Source organism: Cinclus cinclus, chromosome Z (assembly GCF_963662255.1).
Source record: "Cinclus cinclus chromosome Z, bCinCin1.1, whole genome shotgun sequence".
NCBI classification, from domain to species: Eukaryota; Metazoa; Chordata; class Aves; order Passeriformes; family Cinclidae; genus Cinclus; species Cinclus cinclus.
The window spans coordinates 21,035,900-21,058,767 of NC_085084.1; positions in this window are offsets into that span (position 1 = coordinate 21,035,900).

Below are 22,868 nucleotides of genomic sequence, written 5' to 3' on the forward strand. Positions count from 1 at the left end.
AGAGGACGTGTGTACTACTGCTTTGTGTCTGGAAATTTATGTTTCTTCCAGCGCAGTGACAAGTTTTTAAAGTATGTCAAACTTGGGTGTATGTGGACTGTGGAAAGAAAGACAAGTCACTGTGCAGAGGTGGTTGCTAAATGATCTTAAATCATTACTGATTGAAGTCAGAGCCCTTGAAGTGTTCCAACACCATTCCCTTTCTGATCGTACTGTAATGGACTAAATATGCTGTCTTTTCTTTGTGTACATGCTGAATCTCACATTGAGTTAATCACATGAAAATCTGTTTTCAGGTAAGGGGGGTTTTGCATGTTTCCTCCTGTTTTTCTTTTTGGGGTTTTTATAACATTTCAGTGTATTTTTTGCCTTTATGGCCCATTACATCTTCCTATTTTTTTTGTGATTTGTATGAGTCATAAGCACTATTACTTTCAATGCAGAGTACACAGGAAACTTTTACATGTGAGTCACTGACAATCATATAAAAGTCAAAGCCACTGTTTTGAAATATGTCAGGAAAAAAGAATATGGTTTGTTTTATCACTTACAGATTTAAATTAGTGTTCTGGGAGTAAGAGTGACCATAAATCTCTGCATTCTTGATGGGTTAAACAACAGCTTCTGAAGAAAAATCACAAAGCTGTTCAAGCACAAAGCAGCAGCACCTGCTCCAGGTGTGTCTGTGTCCTGCTGCAAACATCCCTAAAAGAGGCAAAGACTTTATCCATGGTTTTTGAAGCTGTCCCCTTTTTCCTTCCCACTCTACTTCTCTGGGTTCCTTATACCAGGCTAAAGCAGATCTTATTCCACATAGAAATAAGAGCTCTGCATTCTCCTCTTCTTCACATGGATGTTCAAAGTCCCTCCTCATCCTACCCAAGCAGGAAATCCTTTTTGATTTTCTCCACATTCCTTTGGAGATGGAGAGTGCTTGTCACTTTTTATGTAAATAAGAAATTAAACAAAGCAAGGCAGGGCCACACCTAAACTGAATTCAGGACCTAGGCACACAGAAACCATCACTTAGTTTAAAACTGACCTGCTGCCCAAATATATCCCCTTCCAGCCCTCTTCCAACTCCGTGCTTGGAGCTCTTCCATCTCCTTGAACTGATGTTCAGTGCTACTGTGGGTATTTTTAGCTAGTTCAGGTCACAGATCAATCTAGAAATATACTCAAATAAGGGGAAAAAAAACCCAAAACAACATCCCACTCCCCACCTCACTACACCAGCCTTTGTCATGGTATAAGAGGTGCTACAGGTAGCAAGAGCTAATGGACTAAAAGATAGAAGTAAACTGACTTCTATTTTGAGCATTGGTACAGGGAGTGTTGAGCCTTATTCCCCAAAATCTGTTGTAGTGAAGAAAAAGCTCTCCAATAGCATCCCCAGTTGTGACTTGAGCTCCTTTACTTCCTCTGAAATGTGGCATAGAAAAGAGGCAGATGCTGCCATCCAGCACCCATGAAAACCAGCACAATGCATTCTCTTGTTGAACATCATTAAAGGATGCCATGTCAGGGATATATATATTTATATTAAATTACATTATATTATACTACATTGCATTACATTACATTACATTACATTATCTATTCTATTCTATTCTATTCTATTCTATTCTATTCTATTCTATTCTATTCTATTCTATTCCATTCCATTCCATTCCATTCCATTCCATTCCATTCCACTCCACTCCACTCCACTCCACTCCACTCTACTCTACTCTACTCTACTCTACTCTATTCTAACTTATTTGGGCCTAAACACAAATGAAAATATGCAGATTTGCATGCTCAGTCACCATTTTCTCAAAATTTTCAGGTCACGTAATGTTTTCTTTCTCTTTTACTCCAACTTCTGTATCAGCACAATTTCATCTGACACAGACACAGTGCAGATGGAAACCTGTCAGCTGTCCTGTAAATGACAGCCTGTCTGTCCCTAGCAAAAAAATGCCACAGCTAATGAGGTTAGGTAATTATGTCTATCCCACCCCCACAACCCTTCCAAGAACTAGCAAGCTTTCAATTAGGGGAAGTCCAAGGAAAGAAGATTTTGAAAATCCTGAAGGCTGCAGACTCTGGATGAGCACAAACATCACCAAGAAGTTTCATTAATTAGGAAAGAAGAACATTTCAAAAAATAAATGCTGTTTCTTCTCCGGCCCTTGGTCCTTGTGCATTTTTGAAGTTGTCAGAGTCCACACACCTTCCAACTCCCTTGCAAACCTCATCACAACTCTAAATAGACACAAGAAGACCCAAGGGACCATTATTGATGATAAAAGGAAATATCTCAGTACACAACTAAATGGTTGGTTCGAGGACATACTGAGTCTGATGAGAAAATTAAAAGAAAACAGAGAAATCTCAAGTTCGGCATGAAGTGATTTGGCACATTCTCAGCATGTTCTCTCAACATATTAATTAGTCACTTGTTCCAACAAGGAGGGAGGGAGAGGCAACAGGAGAGTGATTCAAACTGGAGAACAGCATTGGCACAAGAACAAATGGGTATCAACTGGCTATTAAAAAGCTTAGGATGCAATTCAGAAGACGATATTTAATTGTTAGAGAAAGGAAGTTATAGAATAGCTCTCCAATAGACGTGAGGACAGAAAACTTGCTGTTGGACAGAACTTGATGTAATTTATGACTTGGATTATAAGATTTTAATTCCTGACCCAAGGAGTTCCTGCCAAATTATTACTCATTTCCACCTCCACAGCTACAACATCTTTGTCAAAAACACTTGAGCACTCATGGGCATCCCTGCTCAGTCATATTAATGTGAAATGGAACAGAAACTGAGAAAAAGGTCTGCCATATATTGCTATCTTTGCAGGTAATGACAAAACTGATGCAAAGTCAAGATGCCGTGTAGTCTCTCAGCCACCCTGTGCAATATTTGGGCACCAGACACCAGCACCCCATGCTGAGACCACAGTGGGAAGGAATGGAAGAGCCAAACTGAGTTTGTGCTCAGCATTGAGGACTGGTTTCTGTGACAGCAGCCAGGAAGAAACAGGGTCTGTTTGAAGTGCCTTATCTGCACTGATTACAGATCTTGCTAAAGGCAAGTGAGTCTTCTTTATTCTCACTAGGCTGAATTCCCTCAGCTCTAGGAAGCTATGGGGGTGCACAGGGAATATATGCATGTGTACAGTCAATTTTCCTCAGTCTCTTCAGTAACCACAGAGTGCTTGAAATATCACCAAGAAGCAATGAATCCTGGTAAGCTTCTTACAAATTTCTGCTTAATTTCTTTCTTCTCCTTATTCCTGTCTTTTGCCCCAACTCCTCCTTCTACCCACCCCCGCCCCCTTACTTTTTAATCCTCATAATTTCTGGCCTTTCATTTCAGGTCATTCTAAATCAAACCCAGGGCTTTCTTTAGGCACTCTATACTTATGCCATTAATCAGATTTCCTTTCCTACTCTTAACAAAACCATGGGGAAGTTTTACTGAGAGAGAGAGACTTTATTAGCACAGAAGCACAATTTTGCAGCTGATGTGATGAAGCAGAAGATGCCAAAATGACTGAACAAGAGGCAGCATTCGGTGTGCTTTTCTGCAGTGTGCCTACCTTGGAAGAATATTTGTACAAGATGCTGCTAAACATGCTGTTCTTGACATGCATCTAATTTTCTGAAGCCTGTGGCAACCTGGGTTAGGTACTCTTAGTGGAACAAGAAAGAGAACAAATGTTCATGCTCACTCTCATCGCTGCCGTTCATGCCCTGCTCATGTTCCCTCACTTTATTTCTGCTGATATTGGACATAAACTTGTTCCTCTGGCATGAAGGATATATCTTTTCCTAGCTGTGCTACCTTGCAACACACTATGTGAAATACAGCCCTGTTGTGACTATTGGCAGAATAAAAAATTGAGCAATTCAGCCTCCTTTTTTGCTTCTTTGTTAGTCAAGGCTTTTTGTTCTCTGCTAGGATAAATACCTGGGAGTATTTGAGCTAAAAAGTGAGTAAACTTATTACAACAAGTCATGATCAGTTTTGTTTCCAAAATCTTTTATGTGCTGTCTCTGAATATTAAGAAATATTAAAAAAAAATTGTCTGACTCGCAAAACCTGGATAGACATCCCACTGCATCACAACAACATCAGTTAATGGCTTTAGGCACCTGGCAGCTCTGCCTTGGATGTGGAGCAGAAACATCCAGATAATAATTTATACCCCCCAGAGGAGCTCAGCCTGGGAGTCCTCAACTGGAGAAGGAGAAATCTGCTGACACAGCATTGCTAACCTGCTGTGCTATAACAGGGAGTCAATGCATTTCAATTTTGTGTTTCTGTTTCACTTGTTCCATGCCTCTGGATGAGTAAAAATTCCTTGGAGTTCCTCCAGCACCATGTTAGAAGGCAGTCTTCTTCTTTTCTAATGTAAATCATCATAGATAATTTAGAATTTGAGAAGTCCAGTGGGATGACATCAGCATAAAATTATTCCCCACCTTTTAAGTCAGCAAGGTCAGGTTGTTAAGAAAATTTTATGTCTTTGTTGGACTAAGACATTACTGAAAACCAAAGAGATAATATTTTCAATATCTGCATTCTTCTTCCTAATTACTTCCCAGAGAGCAAAAGTTCAAGCTTCAAAACCCTCATAAGCTATTTACTTTGCAGATAGCTTCTTAAGAAAGTAAGAGACGTGAAGTCAAAAGCACTGCAAAAATGGGGGCAAAACCATGGTTTTGCATGGTTATGCAGAGGATGAGAGGACTAAATTTAATTAGTTTCATGTATGTCACACAAATCTGTTTTCAATTAGGTTTAATTTGAGTTTTCTGCAGTTCACTTTGTTCAGTGTGGTCTGAACAGATTAAGGTTGCCTCTACACAGTCAGGAAGTTTCAATCAGTATTTCACAGCATTTCCTGAACTTTTAGAAGTATTTAAAATTATGTTTTTTCTCTCCTGAGAAGGCAACCAGGCAACACTTGCTCTCCTTTGTAATGAAAGGGTAACCAGCTGTAAAAGTTGTTTCTTCCTGTCAGCCTGATGTGCTTTGTGTCACAAGGAGAACTTGGAAGAGAAACTGTGCGTTATGCAATTTAAAATATAGCATCTGCACATTTTTAGACATTTTGATTTGATTTGATTTGATTTGATTTGATTTGATTTGATTTGATTTGATTTGATTTGATTTGATTTGAAAGTTCAGCTTCCCATATTCACCTAATCCTAGGCATGATGACTGGTAGGGCACAGCAGCTACGTAAAAATTACTGGGGAGGGACAATTTACTCTCACATATAGCTCATAGTCATATGAGCGCTCAGCATTTCTTTCTCTTCCTCTATTTAGCCTGAACCCCTCAGATTCAGAAATGCAGAACTTTTGAAATATTTCAAGTCAGAGCTGATTCACATACCACTGAAACACCTTCGGTCACTGGGACCTATACCTGGATGAACACAATGTTGACACTCCTCAGGTAATCAGTTTAATTAAGAGGACTTGTGCTCTGTTCTGGCTTTCTTGTTCTCTGCTTTCTATGATATTTCAGGGTAAGAAACATTCTCAAGTGTTTTGTGCAGATGAATAGTCAACCAAGACAAAGACTTCACCTTCTGGTAAAATTTCCAAAATCCTTACTGCCTTACTGTTACCTGTATGCCACTGCATACATTGCTTATTTTTTATACTTTTTTTCTCAAGTTGACACATTATAACTCTGGTCTGAAAATTCAAAAAATATTTTCCAAGAAGTGGTAGCTGTACAGAGTTTATTAAAAAGTAATCTTGTGATTTATCCTTCTCTGTAGGATAAAGCTGCTGCAGAATTAGGTTTTATATGTCATTTATCCAGAATATGTACATAATAAGTTGAGTGGGACATATGAAGGAAGAGAGGATTCAGACAAGAATTTCCCCTCTTTTAGGCAAGTACAAACAGATAAAGATTTTAAGAGGTAACCTGTGTCACTCACGAAAAGTGTAATTCTCAAGTATTAAATTTGGCACACACATTGCATATCAGTATTTTTCACTATTTAATAACCAAATGAGCTGGGCATTACAAGGAAAGACAGGACCAAGTACATCACTTTAACAGTGTCCCATTTTCAAATGGTATCTCCTTTTTTTCAAACTTTCTAAGTTAATTGCTTTCCAATTTATGCATTGCAAAATATGAAACTAGGATAATTTAAATGCTGATATGGGCCATAAAATAGTCCCTGATTAACAGTGAAGTGATAGCAAAGGGGAGCTGGAGTATAACCATTGTCAGATGCTTTAACTTTATATCATTATCACATGTTAGGATCCTTCTGCCCTAACATGAACATCTACTTGGCTCATCTGTAAACAGCATCCTTGAGTCCATCAATCACCAGGGAGTGGACAGCTTTTACAAGCTAGTGATGGATTTTTGCAGGCTGACAAAGGGGTCATGCATTGCTTTTAATTGAAAGTGTATTTTACAAGCTAAAGAATTATCTGATAAAATATCAGTGCCCTTGCATAATGAAAGCCACCAACTTTTGAAGGCTTGAAATTTCATTGAAGTGCTTTTGTAGTTTTAGGAAAAGCCTATTTCTGCAAAAGAATTTTATTTGGCAGCATTTCTGCATTTATCTTTTTTTATTTCTTTTATTTTCTTTTTGCAAATACAGAAGTATTTGTCTAGTTTTTTTTTCTTTTGCTAGAGTTACTCACAAATGTTATTTGGGGCTCTTGCGTTCAAGAGCAAGCTAGTGTACTTCAGTGATAATGTAGCCCTGAAGCTTTGCAGTGTCCATTACACATTCCTCCGGGATCGTGTTGTGAGCGTGAAATAAGCAGTAATACATGAAGAAAAACTGAGTGGACAAACCAGTTTCATTTAAATGCACTGACAGTAAAGTTTTCCACTGTGAAAACTGCTGGCTTTTGGTCACACCAGGTTTCTGCCAAAAGTTCTGTGGCATAGTGTGACATGCTTCATGTGGATTTACTCTTGAAAAGCTGATTCCCTATTTCCTTTCCTCCTTCCCTGGTAAAATGTTAATGATGTTTAAGAAAGCCACAACACACAAAGGTAACTTTATCTACAGAGAGTTAAGAAAGGCAGCACAGGTTTGGGCACAGATCCCAGCGATGTTCATACAATTGTGATAGTGCAGTGTAATTTTTTTTGAATACAGCAATCATAGAGAAGTTGATTAGCAGTTGGTGGTGCTTATTCTAGTGTTGAATGTTCTGGAAGATAATGTGTTCTTGATTATTTGAATATCTGAGGTCTGATTTTTCTTTATTACTAGAACTGGCTGCTCCATACACATTAAAAAACACACTGCCTTTGAGTCTAAAACAAAACAAACAAACAAAAAACCCATGTCCTATGAAACAGCCTGGCTTCATAATTTCTGCTTGCAGAGAAAAAAAGATGAATTATGTACTGTGATCAAAATTTTTCACAAAACACTGATTCTGTCAGAATCAGTCCTGTCAGAATCCAGTAAAATGTTTAGTAAACACGTGTTCTAGCATAGTGAGTATCTTTCCTTTGCCTTGGGGCACATTTACAGAAGTGCTTTGGGAAAGACAAGTTTTTTAACCACACATGCAGCTTCTTGCTTCCTTAGATTCTTTAATAAAAGTATATTTATAGCGCTGAGGGCTAACAGATATTTTGAGACAGATAATCCTATGTTTTATCTGATATATGCTTTTGAGGCCAGACAGTCCAATTAAATAACCTATTCTAATATGTTGGGTAGAAATATAATTACAGAGGCAATGTAAGTATATTTATAGCCATGATTAAAAACATAATAATTTAATTTCTGTCAAATATTTACATCTCTTTAATGTTCAAACATTGCATAATAAAGATTCAGAATGGTTTTCCAACTGAAAATAACAAAATGTGAAACTAAAACAAGAACTAGTAAATAGGAACAATATTTTCTTCTCTGTATTTACAATTTAAATGGAAACTGAAGAGGACATGCCGACATGAGATGCAGATGAGATGAGAAAGGGATACTTATAATTTAAGATGTTCAACTGGGCAGACCATTTGTGTGCAGAGCTCCTTTCTCAGTAACTGTGAGAGGTGAGCAGACCTTCAGTGTAAAACGCTAACCTTAACCTTTCCACTCACATTTCTGTCCAGAGCTGACCCAGAAATGTCCCATAGGGGGGTCCCCCTTTCCCATATTCACTGCCATCACAAGAGCAGATCCAGAGTGGTGGGGTGTTATAAACAACTCAGACCCTGAGTGGGAACAAGTTATAAAAGTTTTATTGAGAGCTAATCAAAAATACACAAAGCAAAAGGGGCAGTGCTGGGAGCATGGCTCACTGCCACAGGCTCACTCACAATATGTACCTCGGGGGGTATATTTCATATACCTGAGAGAGTTGCATCAGCCACATAAATATTTATGAGCAGTCATACTTATTTAAATATTTCCTTATATATATACTTGGACCCTCCCAAAGTCTTCCAGTTAACTCTCCTTCATCATCCATTGGTGGAACCTTCTCACAACTTGATCGGAGGTGAGGTGTTGTCATGCCAAGTTCCCCAGTGACAAGTTTTCCCTATCCCCAGCTGCCTCATGCATGGGCATTATATACATGCCCTCCCCCATGTGTTTCTGACAACACTGACTACCAGAGTTGGCTGATGTCAACAACACAACAACATGGATGCAGGAAGAGAGGACATAAGGAAGAACAAAAGAAAAGGGTTGAAAACCAAACTACAACAACAAAGTCACATATCAAAAGAACTTTAAACCTTAATAAACCTCTTTAACACACAAAATCTTACAAAAATTTGTGAGAGCCAATTACCTCACCACCCGTTCCTAACATGTGAGGGGTGAAGGCAAAGGGGTGGGCATCCTTCCCATGAAAGGAGACGAACTGATGAATTGATCATACACCCATGCCATGTCTTCCTGAGCTGTCAGTGGGAAGGAGGGAGGGGCTTGGGGGAAAAAGGTGTTTTAAGGGTTTATTTTACTTCTCATTATCCTCTGGTGATTCTGTTAGTAATTAATACACTTTGCAACTTAAGTTGAGGCTGATGTGCCCTTGAAGCATTACTCCCAGGCTTACCTCATGAAGTCTTCATTAACATTTTTTTGCTTTTTTCCTCCTTTGCCCAGCTGTGGCAGGGGAGGGTGCAATGCCTGGTGTGTGGCCAGTGTCAAACTACAACATGGGGATACCATCCCCTCTGCAGGGGTTTTGGGGGTACAGGATGGAGCAGTAGAAGTAGGGCAGGGAGTACCAATAGAAGGGGGACACAGGGACACTCCATAAAGCCCCCCAAACTGCCCTTTTGGCCTCCCTGAACCGGCCTAATTCACCCTTAAAATGGCTTCAAAGTCCCCCACATCTTGTCCACAAGTCATCAGGATACACCTGTATCCAAACAGGTGCATGCCTAGCCAGGATGAGGAGCAGGGCTAGGACTGCTCCTAAACTTCTCCCGCCCCGTGATACAGATGGACACAGGTGGGGAGGGCTGGCTCAGACTTTATTGTCCATCTGACAATAAAGGAGCACAAGATCCACTTGCATCCTCTGCAGTATGCCATCCTGGAGCGGAGCCGTCCCCAAAGGAATGCATAAGCCCATGGCAAGCCCATCATGTGCTGTTAAAGAATTGCAAATCTGTCAGTGCAGAAGTCCCATGTGAGCACTTTGCTCACACGGTGATAAATTTGGATTGTCTGTGCTGAAGGCAGCAAATTAAACCTTAATTAACTTCCAGATTCTGAACAATAAATTCTGAATTCCTTCAATCTTTTCCATCAGTGCTTTTATGCTTAAGAGTGCTTGCGGAGTAACTCCACCACTGCTTCATTCACCAGCCACCTGATGCCTCATGTTCCAGGAAGTAGGTCATGTCAGGGTAAATTTTCATACTCCATAGCTGAAAATTTTGCCTCTATTTGAAAATGTTATTGGTAATTTTATAGGATTCTATGTTTTTCTAATGTTTTACACCCCCCTGGAATATCCTGGCTTTCCATCCCTGCATGCACAGGACTTCTCAAGAGGTAGAAGTTATCTGTAGTAGGATCTATACAATTTCATGGGAAAGAAAAGGAAGATAAGGTCCCAAACCCAACCCTAGGCAGGCTAGTAAGCCCAAGGCTGACAAAGACCTTTATGAGACTGTTGTCAGCAGAGTTTGTCAAGATGCTGTGCAAAAGGAAGGAATTTGTGTGTTTCCATGTCAGAGTCAGCAGCACATTCAAAACATACAGTTTGTCAGTTCATACTGAAGTGGAGATGCTTCAGATCTGTTTACTGAAGTTAAAATGCAGATTTTCCTTCACATTTTTTGCACTTTTTTGCACCATACACTCAAATTGTTAAAGCATGGAATCATAAAATCATACAATATTCTGAGTTGGAAGGGATCCATAAGGTAAGTCTAACTCCCAGCCCTGCATAGAGCAACTGAAAGAAAGCCACACTGTGTGGGCTTAAAAAAAAATCAAAGTTCATAAAAATTTCATTAGTGGACTATGGATGAATGTAAATTATCCATTTTGCATTGATTATTGGAAAAAACATGAAGCTCAATTCAACCAGTTTTATTTGATAACAACCATGTATTTTAATATTTTTTCTTTGATTTCTAAATAATTGTACCTTTTGCTGATTTTCAGCTTTTATTGGTAACTGTCCTTAGAGCAGTCTGACTCCAGCTAATCCAAGGCATGTCTGTCCTTGAGTCTTCAATGCCAGAATTTGTACCAAAAGACAGCAATATAATTTAAGCAAGACACTAATTTTACTAAAAATTCAATATTTTAAATTTTGAGAATCAAATTAGTACTATTTATTGATAAAATGCAGACTTAAAAAAATGAGGACATGGTCAAATAGAAGAAACTTTTTCCTGTATTTTTAAAAAAATATGTTTTCATGCTATTCCTTTTGACATAAAGCCTCTCATTTTGAAGAAAAACAGAACAAAATGAGCACCAAAAGGAAAACTAAGAACTATGAGAAGGTGCTAGTTAATTTTCCCAAGCTGTGTAGGGAGCAGAGACTTCTACAAAACATGTAAACACTGTGTGTCTCTGAGGAGTTGAATTCCCAAAAATTAAGTTTTATTTCCTTTAATTGAAAAAAAGCTGTTGTGCTGTCAACTGCACAAGGAAAAACTCTGCTAAGCCATATGTTAAGTTACATTTCTTGATGTTGAGGGTAATGGACTAGTTGCAGTTCATTGCTCAGCAGATAATTAAGCATCGGGTTATTTAATTATTAATATCAGTTTCTATAATTGTTGAAATTAGAAGTAGATTTTAATTCTCATACAGGAGAAAAGCCTGTTATACAGAAAACGCTTCCTATAAGGTATGCAGATGGATTTATTGGTGTTGCAAAGCAAGTTGTTTGTGGTGGACTCAATGTGCAGCAAATGTTTAACAACTACAGAAACTCTGCTGTAGCCCTCAAGAGAACACCAACAGAAAGTACAATGGGAGTCTCCATTCACAGCTCACAAATTCTGATCTTTGTGGCTACAGGGGGCAAAGGACAGTTGAAATATCCTCATATTTAGTTTTCATTTAGAATGGTTGCTCTTCTGGCAGTTTATCATCTCTGGGAAAATACTAATCACAGCAGCTGTGGCTCCTTCTCGGCACCCTGAAGCTTTTCTGGACCAAAACTTTGTTGACTCCATAAGCTTTTCCACAGCTCACTTTTTGAGCTGTGTAGCATAAATAGTGTACAATGATAAGGCACTAACATTTATTATGCTGCAGTGGTTAATTTGCAATAACATGTATTTTTGGCTTATCGCCCTTGTCCAACCAACATGTCAATATCCAGCAATTTTATGAAAAGTAACCACATGCATTGAGTCATTCAAAATGCATTTGAATATTTTTATGCCATTGAATGTAATAAGTTGACATTTTTTTCCCTGGTTCTCATCCTGCTGAGGTAGCACAGGTTGCCTCCATGCACCCTGGCCTTTCTTTCCTGCTGCTCCTCTTTTGCCACTTTATTTTCCTGACACCTAGATGGAGAATGAACTTTAAATAACACTCAAAAACTCTTAAACCCAGCAAAACAGAGAGCCTTAAAACACTTGTGGCACTCTCAGATATTCTGCATTGTGAAAAAGCTTAAAATATTTGTCAAACAAAAGACACACATAATCCATGCTCCTGTCCCCACTTTCCAAAAGGTGATTACCAGGTGGTGTCTTGGTTTAAGACTGTTTAAGGAGAACACTCTGGAGTGAGCAAAAGGATGGGAACAAGGAAAAGAAGAAGGAAACTTTGAATTAAGGTACACGTGTTATCTCCACAAGCCCTGCTCACAGGTGGGGCCTGGATCATCCTCACTGCCAGTAGCTGTGGGCTCCTGTTCCACAGGTCCCTTGTTCTGCAGCAGTTACTGAAGTCAAGTTTCCCAATTTTAAAAAAATCCATCAACATCTTCCTGCAAGCAAGTATTTTCTTTTCAACCAAGATGACGGATACAGATACTGTCATCTGTTCTAATCAAGTCCCTCACACATGCCACTCTTTTCCTAGGACATAAGGGAGCCATGTGCTCTTGTCTGAAGTACAGTTAAGCCAAATGAAGCACACAGTCTGTTGCTGCAGTCCTCTTAGAGGAGAAATTCAACTTCTTAAATTAGTATGATTTGAAGTACTCATCTGCTTTCAAAGCCTGTCAAACTTCCCTTTCCCTAGCAGCGTCTTATTCTGTGCAAATGAAATTGGCAAATGAAAACAATTATTCACTTAATGTAACTGAAAATGTCGCAAAATTTATTGAGTAAATTATATGAGAAGTTGACCACACATTTTAGCTTGGGTGTCCTCCTTTAATGTCAAGGCAAGACACAATACTGAAGTATCAGATTTTTCTTAATACCAGCAAAAAGTGTAATTCAGTGTTGACTGGGAAACCAGAACATTCAGAGATGGTTTTCATTAAATGCTTCACAAGTGGCTTTGCTATAATTAACATTAGCATGCTGTTCCCATAACAGGTCCAGGGAGTTTGCAGAATGTTTTCTCCTTGCAAAGGAGAAATCACAATCTGCCCAGTGATCTCTGGAGCAAGGGATCAGGCAGAGTCACCAGGAAGGAGAATGAAACTCTGCTGCTGAGGCAGAGGTGGCCTGCAGGTCCCCAGAGCCACCTGGAGCTCAGACAGCACCATCACAATGTGGTGTCACCACTGCAGAGAGAGGCTGTGGAAATCTGCTTTGCCTCAAAGTGTCTCATCTGCTTTCTGTTTGCCCAGGCAGAGGGAAGTCCCTGGAAGAGTGACTTTTTCTGCAGGCCTCCACACCACAGCTATGGACATGACTATTAATCCCCTTGAACAGCACTGTACAAAAACTGTTATATCAATCCAAGGAAAAAAGAGAGAGGGAAGGAGAGAAGGCAGGAAGGAAAAGAGAGAAAGAGAGAAAGAAAAAGAAAGAGAGAAAGAAAGAGAAAGAAAAAGAAAGAGAGAAAGAAAGAGAAAAAGAGAATAAGAGGAAAGAAAGACAGAGAGACAGAGAGACAGAGAGACAGAAAGAAAGACAGAGAGACAGAAAGAAAGACAGAAAGAAAGACAGAAAGAAAGAAAGAAAGAAAGAAAGAAAGAAAGAAAGAGAAAGAAAAATCCAATTTCTTCACTGCCCATCTTAAATTTCACAAATACAAAAAGCACTTAAAGATTCTTCCTCTCTTGAGCAGGGAAAGCAGTGGAAGAAGATGCAGTGTTTTTTACCAAGTTTGCAGTAAAGAAAACCTTGCTTTCTCCTCCAAAATCCCATGCACTCTTTCTGCATTAACTCTGCCATCAGTCATATGAACAAGCCCCAGCATGAGATTGGGAGCGAGAAGGTCTGAAGGTGGTTGGAAATGATCCAGCTAAAGGTACCTCTGTAAATCTGGGAGCAGTTCTGCACCACAGTCACCATTGACAAAGCTGAGCTTTCACCAGGCAGATGCAGAGGCTGCTGAGAGAGTCACCGTCTCCTAAAACACAACAGTTCCCTCTACCCAGTGGGCCTTCCTGATCTGCTCTTCTTCCCAGCAGAGCCTCCCTGCACCCAAACACCACTTCACAGGGACAGCTCTGTGTCTGCTCCCAGTACTCTCAGAACAGATTCACAGAGGCAAAATAAAGCAATGTGCTTGATGTTCCTTGGAGAGGTGCACTCAAATGGAGGCACTGCTCCATTAAAGACTCTTCTTAGCTGAGCAGCCCTGGGGAACTGGCCAATGGGCTTCTTGGGAGAATGTTTTTTCATTACAGGAAAATGAGAAAAATATCTAAGAGTGAAAAAGGAATTTTTTTCCACAAGATAAAACACAACATAAAGGATAAAGCCACGACCTGGAAGGGTACAAGAGCACTCAAACAGTATATGCAGCTCAGCCAGACATGTTTGGCAAATGGTCTCATGGTTGCCTCCAGCTCTGAAGTGAGCTGCCATTTCCTGAGCTCAGCCCTTGGCAAAGGCAGGGCATGGGTCTGAGATTGAGCACTGAGCTGTAAAGGTGTTCTGCTGCTGCTGCAGTGCTGCCAGTGCCAGCCTGTGTGTGGGGCAGAGACCAAAACAGGCTTGCGGAGGGAGTCAAGCCTAAAATGTGCCACATCTTCACAACCTGCAATACAAGGGCAGCAGAAGTGGAAAACCTGGAAAAATGGGACAGGTGCAGTGAAGGAAACAGGAAATTGAGTAAACATGGTAAGAAGGAATAAGGAATAATTTGTGTCAAATCCTGAGAGAAGAAAACTGGGGAGAAAGCAACAAAAAAGGTACATCTTACTAATGATAGAAGGGTACAGCCAGAACTGAGGGCTTCTGAAGATGTGGGAGTTTCTGATCTCCAGTGCAATCTATCCGATGTCTGTCTCTGAAGGCCCCACAGTGCAAAGGAGACATTTCCTCTGTCCCTTGTAGTAGCTGCTTGACCAATGTCCTGGCATAGGAAGAAATCCATGGGTCTCAGGTACTCAGATGACAGCTCTGCTTCTGAAATCTCCTTTCAATGGCAAACTGCAGCAAGGAAAGTAAAAGACACAGAAGTTCCCATCCTAACTGGGCAGGAGGATTATGAGAGTTTGCAAGGGGTGGTGACACTGCCTGTTGCAGTGAGCCTTTGGAAAAACTGTCCTGTTTCCTTCTGTTCTGACCACACAGAAGATAAAGGGAGTCAGTACGAGCTCACCAGCTGAATTCAAAGGCCAAAGTTTGATCAGACTAAAGAAAAAGACACTGGTACTGCCTATTTGATTTACCTACCAGTTATCTGTGGCTAATACAATCCCTGATACAAAGAACAAGTGATCCCCTTGGAGTCTGTTACAGAGCTCAATTCCACCTGTTTTTGCTCCTGTTTATGCAGGTAATGTCATCTAGTTCAGCAGTTTGCATACAGCAAAATAAAACATGTGAAAGAAATCCCCATCAACAACAGATCCACCTGGGAGGGATTTGTCCAGGCCAAAGCACTTGCATATCATCCACCTCTATTCACCAAGTGTGATTATGCCTAATCGGAAAATTAGCTGCATGTTAACATCCAGGCACTATTTATCCCAATTTACATTTTCTCCATGCTAGCCTTAGTTCAGCTCATTTTCCAAGGGCTGGCTGAAAACACTCACTTCCAAAAAAATGCACTTTGTTTGACTGCAGCTTCCTCTTTTTATTACTGTGTTTTTCTGACTTCTCTTGATTTTCATTTCAGACTCACCATTATCACCTCCTGCCTGTGTTAACTTCCATCAGCAATGCTTGACTGGCTGCTGCAGCTGATCTGTTTTCTGGCAGATCCATCCTACCCTACACACATCCCTCTGCTGCCTACTGGCCTCAGCCTGTGCTTGGCTGTCTCAGTGCTGTTCCCAGCCTGTGCTCCACTGACTGCTTTTCACTGCAGCTCTTCCTGTCTCCAGTGCTACTTCCATGGAATTCACACACTGGTTCTCTGACAAAGCCCTACATCTATCAGTGTTCTTACAAACTTCTTATTGACTCAGGCTGGATTTGCTTCTCTACTCTGCTCTTCAGCCTCCCATGGTATACACACACTCCTTTAACTCACCACACTTTCCCCCCCCACCACTATCTCCATTTTTCCATTCCAGTAGCAACTTCTCCCTTTCTTTGCTGAATTTACCTTGATGGAAGTTACATTTTTGTTTAATTCTTAATGTCTAAAGAAATGTTCTGGTTGCTAAGCAACAGTTGTTTCCTTATTAAAATCTGAAAACAAATCAGATTTTCAAATTTAGTCAGTGATCATTTGTGAGCAAGTCAAAAGGAGATGTTTTTCCTTCTGCTAACAAACAGCAACAGCTTGTCCAGCTTTAATGATGTTTAGTTTCTTACAAAATAGAATTTAATGGAGGTGCTGCCTGTTTTAGCACCACTATAAGGCTACAATCAAGAACAAGTTTATCTGATAGAGGAATTGGGATGTCACCTCGTCTTGGGCTCTCTGTATGTGCTTACTGTAGTATCTGGAGATACATGTAAATGCAATGCCAAGCTCTGCTGGAACTGAGCCTCAAACTGACTTTGGTCTAAAAATGGAAAAATTACACAACTTGGCCTTCCTAGTCAGAAATCAGGACCAAGTAGTGTAGGTTTCTCTTCAGAGATGAGAGTCTCTTCATGTTAGACCTCTGAAAACTACAGACTAACTGAGCCTCACCATTACAATGAAATGAGACATCGAAAAGTGATCATGACAGGATCCCTGTATAAATGCCTTTAAACCTTCCCTTTGCTCAGAAATAACCAAGTCCTACCCTTCCATTCCCTTCCCCTGTGCTTATTTCAATAACTTCCTGAGATGAAGAGCTCCTGACACTGCTCAAAGGTTTGAAGAAATCTTTTCATATATTGACTCTTGTCACATGCCAACAGCCTGGATCAGAGAATGCAAAGGGAACATAAATTTGTGTCTCTCCAGGCAGAAAATGTCCCACAGGCAGAGAAAAGGGAAACTCTGAAGGGAGAATGCCCAAGGGTCAGAATTCAGGCTCTGGAGTTGTAGCTGAAGGCCCTAAAGCTGCAGTAGTTTGCTCATCCTGGAAGTTACACAGTGGCCAACTTTATCAGAAACCAGATGTCACTTTATTCTATCTTGTCAGTGTTGAATTCAACAGGGATACAGAACAGGTGGGAAAAGTGTCAGCAAATTCCAGTGCTAGTGAGGAATACAAGCTTAAAGGGCCTTTAATATGAACACTTGGTGTGCTTTGAGGTGTCTCTGTGTTTCTCTCCCACAGCTCAGGAACGCTGAGCTTTTTGTCTCATAGGAGTTCTCAGTGGTTTTATTTACCTTACTTTAATTTTAATGCAGACCACTCTTTCTCATATGGGCAGTGAATTTGAGCAAATACTTTCTTATTCATGAGACAGTCCTTTGTATCCTTTAGCAACACTTTCCTATGTCACTTGACAAGGTGATGTGCATAAACTGTCTCTCTCTGTTGCATCCCTTCAGGAGATCATCAAAAGCAGCAGAAACTATGACCAGAAGAAAGTAGTTCTATGGAAAGTATATTGCAATTTCCTGAAAATTGGACAAATGGGCTGCAGCTGGGTGTCAGCTCCATCATGGACCTTCTCAGGCTGCTAGGGACAGCTTGCCTCCCCATGCGCTTCCTCACAGACTCTAGGGAATCAACTCATGCACCTGGAACAGAGACTTGGGTCTTCTTTGACTTTGGTGCTTGTTCCTCTCAAATATTTTCTCTCCTTGTTGCTGCTCAACAATTTTTGTCCTTTCCTAATGTCCTGGTTTACAATACAAAATATGTATTCTATTACCATCTGAGAAAGGTGATCATCCTTATCTCTGTGGAAAATGTCTTCTGTTAATGAGCTATTGAGTCCTACTGTATAACTGATAAGATTACATCATCCCATTGGGAGATGCTGCAGCCAGGAAAACAAGCCAAATCTTTCCTACCTAAATAAAAACTAAGGTTTAAAATGCCAAAGGCAGTCTTTTTCCACTGGATTCCAGAAAAAGAACCAGGCTTTTTCCACATCATCACTGGACCCTTTGGAAGAAAACTGCACCAACACCCTGCCTGACAGGGTATCAGGTTCTATTCTGACTCTGTCAGTGGTTTTATTTTTTATTATTGCATGTATTTTGTTTTTCCTTTTTCTCTTCCCTATTAAAAATTGCATTACTGACTTGAAGTCTCACTGGTTTTGCTTTTCAAACTAGTACACCTAAACCCATGATCCACCCAGAAAATACTTTGCCATGTAAACCAAATTCATGATGTTAATAAAAATATTTTGAAAACATGCTCAGAGTAAAACTATAGTTTGGCTGACTCTCTATTCTGACTCTCTTTATTCTGACTCTCTATTTTCATAATCCTTGTCCTAGTTGTATTTGTGGAGTATGAAAAACAGGAGTATATCCCAGATGCAATGTTTTTTGTGAACTTTTACTACCCTAGTGGAAATTGAAGACACTTGTAGCTCAGAGACTTGTCTATGAGGTTTCATACTCTGCAGTACAGTAAGTTAGAGAACAATAGTGAACCATTTCTTCTGAAAGTTGACTCTTCTGAAATCATATCCATAGAGGTATCTTGTTCACTTTCATTTCCGGTGTCCCTCTTTGTTTTCCCTGTCTTTGCCACCTGTCAGTAAAAAGAAAAGCTGTGCAATGTGTATCAGTTTTTAAGTGGAGAGCTGGGGGAGAGCTGCACGTTTCAGTCACTCCACAAATCCATAGATATACTCATCATTGCTTAGGGACCCGCACAATAAAGGTTAATTAACTGCACGCTGGCACAATTGGCATGTAATATTGGATTTTTAGCATTAAAAAAGTAATTTTCTTTTAAGTGAGTCACAGTGCTCATTTTTGAACAGCTCAATTTAGAATGTAAGCTATCTGGCATGTAAGAAAAATATGATTTAGAATACCAATTCCAGATAACTCATCCTGACAGCAACAGATTCAGTAGGATGGCATCTGAACCATTGAGAGAAGACATTCAGAGTGGCAAGTACAAATTACTGGGTTTTGGCCAGTGTGTTGCCTTCCAAAGAAAGCAGAGCCGCAACTAACACTTCTATCCCTCTCTGGAACTTTTATTGATCTTCTTTGTCAGGACACAACTTTCCTGATACACTGCCTGTTTAGAAACACAGAATCACAGAATGGTTTGTTTTGGAAAGGACCTCGAAGACCAGTCCAAACCCCTGCCATGGCCAAGACACATCCCATTATCCCAGGATGCTCCAAGACAGATCCAGCCTGGCCTTGGACACTTCCAGGGATCCAGGGGCAGCCACAGCTTCTCTGGACAACCTGTGCCAGGGCCTCAGCAGTCTCATCATAAAAGTTTTCTTCCCCAGGTCCAATCTAAATCTGCCTGCTCTTTGTTTAGAACTTTTGGCCCTTGTCCTAACATTACAGGCCTCAGTAAAAGGATTAGTAACCTCAGTCTATTATTTTGGGATTTTTTCTTTCTTTGCTGTTTTCTTTGCCTTTACTTGAAAGACTTTACAGGCGAGTTCTCACACGGTATTTCTAGTGGAATCTCATCGCAGCTCTACACTCACCATTTCAGAGGGGTCAGCAGCACTGTGTCATAGTTTTTCTAGTCTATGAACTTCATTAATAGTGACCACTCTCATTACTTTTCACACATTTTTATTTTGGTTCATAAAGACTGTCTTTCCTGTCATATTTTTCTGCTCCCCTAACCCCAATCAATTAACATCACATTCACTTTGCAATATGATCAAGTATTTGAAATGTGCATTCACATTCACTAAACTGAAGGTCCACCATTCTTCCTGCTTCCCTTTGTATTGTTTACTTGTTACATTGGCTTCAGAGACAAAAAGGTTGCATACAAATAAAAAAAAAAGGCAAGCAAAGAGCTCTTCATAGCTAAAGAACAATGTAATCATTATTAAAGATATTAAGAAGCTGAGAGCAAGAAAACAAATCTAATTCTCAGTGCAGTGCCTCTGACCAACTGGTAACTATAACCCCCAAGACTCACTGGAGTGAGTTAAATGTGAGCTAAATGTTGATGGACCAGAAGATAACTCTATTACTGTTAAAAATGTTAAAAAGCTTCTGTCACTTCATTAAAAAAGGAACAAAAAACCCAAAAAAACAAACCAAACCAACCAAACAAAAAACCAATAAACAACAACCAAAAATAAAAACAAGAAAAAAGCACAAGAAACCACTTAGTTTTAAGAAAAATCTTGCTTCTTCTGATGCATTTTAATCTTTTCTCAATACCTTCTATCGAGCCAGTGTCCACCACATCCCCACTGTGCTACAGCATCTGATTAACTGCAGCAATCAAAAAGATAAGAGGGGTCAAGTTTGTCATAAAACTTAGCCTTCTGAAAGAATAATTTCTATGAGAGACTCCATCAGCTCTTTCTGATTAAATCTCTCTCTCCTCTGTTAATTCCCAGTTGTCATAAATACTACACAAATTCATCCTTTATGCAGGGCCTTGTGCTGACTGTCAGTTCTTGTCATGGTGAATGTGTGTCTTTATCTTGTACTTGATTGAGTTGATTCTGCATTCTGCCTATTCATTTCTTCTGCTTTTTCTCAATTTACAGATTTCTCAGTCATAACTAGTGTCACAACACGATGCTCCTGACAACTGATTTCTTTTTGACAAAATTCACACGTGTTTTCAAAGATCAGTTCTGCAGCTTTCACTTCACCTTTACTGCCTCACATACAAATGAACATTTTTCAGCCTTGCAAAATGTAAATTCCGCTCTTCCAGAAACAATCAATTACAAACCAGTCTGTTATTTCCAGCCTTCTTTTTGTAGCCTCTCCATCACAAATTCCACATTTCAGGTTAGCAGAACAGTCAATGTATTTTCAGAGTACAGCTTCAGAGCTGGGTTTCTCCCTGTTTTAATGTGTAATAAATACAGATAATAAATACAGCAAACACTTCAATTTGCTTTCTACAGTGATCTGCAAAGAGACAGATGGAAATGGTATTTGAAATTTCTTCCAATGACCTCTCTGCTTCTGTGGTTTCAGCTGAGGCACACCTGGTATTGTTCAGCCTGTTCAGGACATTATTACTTTTGTATTTTACCTTTCTACCATAAAATTCTCAGGAATCACCACAAGGCACCCACTGATGGATATCTATTCTACTTTTTTTTATGTCTCTAACCCAGCTGCCTTTTTCAGTCTCTATCTTGTTCCTTCCTTACTTCCTGAGAGCCTCCTAAATAAAATCCTCAACAAAGTGATTACAGCCCTTTGTTCAATCAAAAGCTTAGCAGGTCTTGAGGGCTGAGGGCCCAGGCTGGAGAGTCATGAGCCATCATAAACTGAAATGAAGAGTCACCAGCATCTTAGCAGAAAATGCCTTCGCTTCCCAAAGCAGCTGCCAAAGGGCTGAGCTTTCACTGAGCTCCTTAGGATCTATTGTGGAAAGATTCTGGAGCACATTTAGGATTCACAGAAAAAGCAGTTAAAAGCTGTGCAGACTGGGAGCAATAGAGTCCTTTTGAGAGGGGACACCAGGTCAGACACTGGGAAGTAATGACAATGAGGAAGAGATGTGCAGGTGGAGTTCAGGAGAGGCAGTGCCACAGCCTGGCTCTATTCACACAGGCCTCTGCCAAACCCTTCTACACTCATTTCCACATTTTACAGATGGTGCTTCGGATGCATTTCTTCCACTTCCTTTTTTCCTACTTTCTTTTGAAATAGAGAATTAGAAAAACAATAACAAGTATAAAACTTAGCTTTCCTGATAAACCAAACAGCACAACAAAACGAGTCTCTTGCTCAGCTTTGATCTTCTCCCTTTTTTAGCCTGCAGGAATTGTTGGCAGTAAAAATCAGTGCTAGACACCTACTTTTAAGCAAATGCCTGCTTGACTTTACATCTGAAAAATACTGTAAAAGGGAAAGATTAATACAAAATCTGTTCTCAAAAATATGGGTAATTGTGTACATAAATAAAGAGATACACATAAAAGCTATTGTTCTTTATGTTTCAAAACTGTTATATACAAATTTAACACAATTCTCTATTAGCCCCTGTTCAGTAGAAAATGAAGTGAAAGAAATACACCTACTACCTGCATGTATAATGAAGACAGAGATCCAGTGTCTAGTTCTAAAAGGGCGAAGTATGAAAACCATACAGTGACATCTGAGTTGCACATGATCTTGAAACAAAATAAGTATTTTGGGGAAAGAGCAGCACTTCAGGAACAAGGCAGGACTCCAGGAAAGCAGTAAAGCAGTGATTACACTTGGGGACACAGATATTTGAACTGATATATAGAGGTACTACAGGAAAATTTTACAGATGGTACAGGTCTGCATTACTGAAATACTTAAATCCACTTTGTTTTCCCAACTCATAGGTGTTTGTCCATACCCTCCCCAAAATTTGCCAAAATGAAAGCAACCAGAGTTCAACTAACTCTTTGTGGGGAGAACCTGTCATTAATGTCCCACCCAACATGCAACGCCAAATATTTTCTGATTAAATTTTGTTTGTTCAGTCAGCTACTTTTCTAACAGGTTTTGTTTGATCTAAGATCTACGATTTCACTTGCAAATTGTTTTTGTGCTCCTCAGACTGTGTTGCTTGGTCAGTAGTACTTTTATTCTACTGAAAAGATAATTTAAGAAACAAAAGGAAAATACTTACACTAACTTTTCATTTAAATTAAAAGTGACATTTTGTGTGCAAGTGTCAAATTGGACAGACCAAAATGAGCAGGTAGTTGACAGTCCAGTGCCTCACCAGAATGTCCACATGCAAACAAATTCCCAGAGTTGTTCTGCCACCATTGCCCATGCACACAAACAAACTTAAACATGGAAAGACACAGC